This window comes from Oratosquilla oratoria, chromosome 6 (assembly GCF_046742065.1).
Source record: "Oratosquilla oratoria isolate Oo_2021 chromosome 6, ASM4674206v1, whole genome shotgun sequence".
Classification (NCBI taxonomy): Eukaryota; Metazoa; Arthropoda; class Malacostraca; order Stomatopoda; family Squillidae; genus Oratosquilla; species Oratosquilla oratoria.
Genome location: NC_134782.1, coordinates 14,879,115 through 14,884,994, shown reverse-complemented (window position 1 = coordinate 14,884,994; position 5,880 = coordinate 14,879,115).

Here is a 5,880-nt window from a genome sequence, read left to right as displayed (position 1 = left end):
CGATTTCGTTCTCCTTTGACATGCTCATCACCGTTTAGTACTTTTTAGATAATCCCTTTGTCTCATCATTTTTCAGTTCCTTCCCTCTCCTTTTCCTTCTCCATCCTTTTTCACTCCCATCCCTTCTTTTCCGTCGCCATTTTCTCCCTTCCCCTCTTCTATAATCCTGATATATCCTTCTTCTGCACTCCTCCTTCTCTCCTTCGTCCTCTTCCATCTGCTAGAGTAGGACCTTGAGGATATCTTCCTCCTCCTCAGCCTTCCGCTTCCAGAAACGAAAGTAGACTAGGGCTGACCGCCACTGCCAAATGAGACGAAAATTCCCGTTCACTTTTGTCCTTTTCCATTTCATTTCGTCCTCCGTTGTCCATTTTTCCTGTATTCCTCTGTTTGAGGCCCCTTTTTTTTTATTTTGTTCCTCTTTATTTCTGCAACATATTCATTTTTCATTTTGTATCTTCTTGTTTATATTATATATATATATATATATATATATATATATACATATACACACATATATATACATATATATATATATATATATATATATATATATACATATACAATATATATGTTCGGCCTCGTGAAGTTTCCTAAATGTCGATTTTTTTAAATCTTTTAATTGCTGTATTTCGTATATGGTGCTGATTTTATTTCCCGTTTGATTCCGTGTTTCGTCTTGGAGGCCACTCTCCATCGTTCTTACTAAATTACATGTAAGAAACGATATACTGTTGATGGGTTGGTTGCTTGATTGTTATGGAATTTACTATTTCTTCTATCTTTTGGAGTTTAGAGTTTTTAGACTGTTGGACGAGTAAGATGACTGCTTGCATCATTATCATCCTCCTTAAGCTTGTATGAAATTGGTAGCTGACAGGAAATCTATCAAAATAAAAAAACTATATAAAGACACTTTATCAGTTCTATGTTTTGCTGTGTCTTGTGACACTGCTTCTGACCCAGGGCGGTGGACGAGATGCAGGGATGACCCGTCATCCAGGAGGTGCCAAGATAAGAGGGAGAGAAGAGGGTGGAGGGGAGTGGAGTGGAATAGGGATGGAATGGGTGGAAGTGATTTTTATACCTTTGTTTTTTTTGGCTACCTCCCTTGTAAGGGAGAAAAAAAAAGCCTTTGGTATATGTATGGCATATGTATGTTTTGCTAGTTTGAGCTTTATCAAGTACGAGGTACTTTATCAACTATTTGATAAAGAGCGAAACGTCGTACTAATGAAGGACCCGAACCCAGATTGCGTTTATTTCGACATTCCTTAATGTTCCTCTGTGCGATTCCAAGGTTGACAAAGATTCCTATGCATCCATCTGCTTGATGGTCGCCTCGTCTTCCCAATCATCTTTTTAAAGTTCTGCAAGAAGAAGAAGAAGAAGAGGAAGAAGAAGAAGAAGAAGAAGTAAAAGAAAAAGAAGTGAAAGAAAAAGAAGAAGAGGAAGAAGAAGAAGAAGAAGAAGTAAAAGAAAAAGAAGTGAAAGAAAAAGAAGAAGAGGAAGAAGAAGTAGAAGAAGAATAGAAGAAAAGAAGAAGAAGAAGAATACGATCGAGATAGTTCGTCCCTTGAATAGGGGTGAGTGTGTATGCGTGTGTGCGTATGTGTGATTCACTATGGTCTTGGACCCCGTATTGGACTCGTGATAGACAGCTATTTCTCTCCCGAAGAGAGCTCAGAGCTCATATATGACCGATCTATTGGTAATGCACACCCACCCACCCAACTTCCGGCCACGAGAGTTGGAGTAACGACTCGCAGCGCAGCGATACTGAAGTTATTTCAACCCCGTGTGTGTTTGTGTGTGTGTGTGTGTGTGTGTGTGTGTGTGTGTGTGTGTGTGTGTGTGTGTGTGTGTGTGTGAGAGAGAGAGAGAGAGAGAGAGAGAGAGAGAGAGAGAGAGAGAGAGAGAGAGAGAGAGAGAGAGAGAGAGCGCACAGGAAACATCGAAACATGGACAACAAAAAGTTAATGAAAAACTAAATAGTTGAACAGTTGAATATGCGAATAGATAACCCAGATAGTTGAACGACTGAACGGGAAAGAAATGTACACAAATGTCAACAATATACATTTCTTACTTCCCTGAAGAGCACAAAATGACAAACCCACTATATCACCTTCAAGGAGCTTCTGAAAAATGTCTGAAGCATTTCCAGTATCACAAGTTTTCACACAAGAATAAATGTAAAAGAGACTCTGAACTATCCACGTCCCCATTCTTATTGTTCCTTCTTCTTCTTCTCCTCTTTTACCGCCTCTTCCTCCTCCTCCTCCTTCTTCACTTCTTCGTCTTCCTATTCTTCTTCCTACTCCACCTCTCTGCCTTCCTCTTCCTCCTCTTCATCCCTCTGTTACGCCTCCTCTTCCCCATCCTATCTATTCTTCTGCTCTTCCTCCTCCTCCTCCTCCTTTTCCGCCTCTTCTTCCTCCTCCTCCTCTTCTTCGTCTTCTCTTTCTTCTTCCTCCTCTATCTCTTTGCCATCCTCTTCCTCTTCTTGTTCCCTCTATTACGCCTCCTCTTTTCCTTCCTATCTATTCTTCTGTTCTTCCTCCTCCTCCTCCTCCTCCTCCTCCCTTTCCGCCCCTTCCTTCTCCTCTTCCTCCCCCGTTTTGGCTCCCTCTTCCTCGCCCCCTATTCTCCCAAGTCCTCTTTCTTCGTCTCCCCATCTTTCCACTCCTTCTCAACCTCCCTCCTCTTCTTCTTCTTATTCCTCCTCCAACTCCTCCTCCACATCCCCCTTTCCTAACTTTGCTGCTTTTGCTGCTTTTCGTCCTCGTCCTCCTCCTCCTCCTCCTCCTCCTCCTCCTCCTCATGTTTCTGATGAATCCAGATCGCCTGAGACATCTTGGCCTTACCGTGGACCGCCCCCCCTACCCCCGTCATCCACTGGGGCGAGATGGGGTTGGGGGTAGGATGTGGTGGGGACAAGTATATCGACATCCAGGTCTGGAAAATCATTAGCCCGATGCATATTGCCGAGAACGGAGAGCAGCAGTCAAGGGGGGCAATATATCGATGCCCAATGAGAAAGGAGCAAAAAATCTTTAAGCATGAGGACGGAAAAACGTTGACAGGTCGTTTGAGATCTCAGTGAACGTTCGAGAGCTTCGTAAACAATATGAAAACGTTTGACATGTATTTCGATACTTTGTCGATGTCTGTACCGTCGAGATGAAAAAATACGCCATCTGCAGGTGAAAAGGAGAGGCGACGCGCGGACCCAGAATAGGATTAGAAAAAATGTGTACATATATATAAATACATATATATATATATATATATATATATATATATATATATATATATATATATATATATATACATATATACAAACACACACACACACATATTATATATATATACATATATACACAACACACACACACACACACATGTATATATGCACATATATATACCAACAGCTTTTCCCCCTTACTAAGGAGGTAGCCAAAGTCAAAAGCATAAATCCACCCCCACTCGTATATTACATATATATATATATATATATATATATATATATATATATGTATGTATATATATTCATATATATACACATGTACATTTAAGCCCGTGACAGCAACATCTGTAGCTAAAGTGGTAATGGCTACATCTGCATTTAAATCGAAAATGGCGACATGTGTATTTAAGAGACAGGACCTTGGCGGCAAACAATGGGAAAGTTACTACCGAACTTTTCTTCGGCCCTGGTAGAGAAAGGAGAGATATGCAGAGATAGGCGCATGGGTGAGTGCATGGGAGATCCCAGGGAGGGAGGACGAAAGGGAGACACAAGGGAGGTTGGGGAAAAAGAGAAGGAGTGACAATGAGTAGATGGAGGAGAAAAAAGAGAGAAAGAGAAAGAGAGAGGATGATGAAAAGGGATGGCAAGGGAACTGAGAAAAATAAAAATTATAGTAAGGGCTGATGGAAGATGAGGAACATAGAGGAAAATGAGAAAAGGTGGAAGAGAGATAACAAAAAAAAGGGAAAGGAAGAAAAGAGGAGAAGAAAGGGAAGAGGAAGAGGGAGGAAAGAAAACGGAGTGGGGGGTGAGAAGATAAGAAACAGATAAGAAGGAAGGGATGGGGGGGGACAGATGGTGAGAGGTTAGGAAGGGAGGAGAGAAGGAGGTAGGAAGCTGTTGCAATGAACGAGGAAGGACATAAGAGTGTAAAGAGGAGATGGGGTAAATAGGAGGAAAGGAAAGGAAGAAGATAGTGGAGGAATAGGAAAGGGTGGATGTGCAACGAAGTGAATAGGAGAGGAAGAGGGAATAGTTAAGTGAGTGGAAATGGAGTTACACTGAGCAGAGAAAGAGGGAAAAGAGTGGATGGTAGAGGAGGACAAGAGAGCTGGATGGAGGAGGAAGAGGCTAACCAAAGAGGAGGATAAGAGGACGGGAGAGAGGAGAGAGGGAATAATAATTGACCCACGAAAAGAGTAAAGAAGAGAAGTACACAAGAGGAGTGTTATGCCAGGGTTCCTGCTGCATTCCTTTTCCGTCCCTGTCGTTCCTACTCCCCTTCAAGCGAAAATAAACATGTGTCTTATCCCACGATAGAATTAATAAATAGCCTTCTTTTGCTCGAGAAATGACAAGCCATTACAAGCGCTCTCCAGCATCTTGATGCTGTTCTTTGTTATTCTTTGAAGAACATTACGGTCCTTCTTGTAAAGAGATGAGCCTTGGAAGGTGAAGTTTTCTGCACTTCAAAAGTGAACTTCCTCCTAAGCTTTACAAACTTCTGCATCATCTTTGAACAAAAATGAAACTAAGAATTTACGACATCAGGAGCGTGGCTGGAGACAAAAAGACAGACCAGCGGGAGGCTATAAAGGTTCCAATAGGATTCATCATCCTTATAGAGGAATACAAGCTGAATGTTGGACGATTGGATTGCGTAAAGAACCATCTTAATTATACATCAACAGGAAAATACATATGTTTTGTCTGCTTAATTGGCTATTCTGTTTGCTTGTTAATTTACTTGCTTGTTTGCTTGTTTGTTTTTTCTTCAAACTCGTTATAGGCCGAAAGATTATCATTTGACGTGATTTGCTTTTATACTCCATTATAATAAACCATTGTACTAAGAAATAAAAAATAAATGAACAAATTAATCAAGAAATAAAACGGTATGAATGTTTTTAAGCTTAGGGATTATAAACAGTGCAGCATTAACCATTTTGATACAATAATGTATACATACATTTTCGTTTCTGAATATTTTTAGAAGCTCTGCCAAGGGATTCGAACCCTGACCTGTGCGTGCATAATCACGAAGCCAAGACGCTATCAACCTCTTCGTGATTATGCACGCACAGGTCAGGGTTCGAATCCCTTGGCAGAGCTTCTAAAAATGTTCAATCTGTCTTAAACATACACAACACCTCGTTTCTGTTGCATTAATAAAAAAAAATATATATATATAAAGTACATACATACATATACCAAGGGCTCTTTCCCCCTTATCAGGGAGGTAGCCAAAGTCAAAAGGTATAATTCCACTCCCATCCATTTCATCCACACATACTCCACTCCCATCCACCACCTCTCCCTCCCTCCCTCTTTTCTTGGCTCCTCCTGGATGACGGGTCACCCCTGCATCTCGTCCATCGCCCTGGGTCAGAAGCAATGCAGCAAGAGGAATATATTACAAAGTAACTAATGTATATAGAAATGTGTCAAAAAAATAAAAGGATTTCTCGATGAAATAGACATATTCTAGTATGAAGGACCATTTTATATCTGAATTAATTCACCTGGGAACAAGAGCATGCAGTGATGGTTTAGCGAAATCTCAGCGAAATGTTGCTAAAGAGTCAGCGCTTTCGGTTCGGTTTCGCTTCGCAAAGCGACGTCCGACT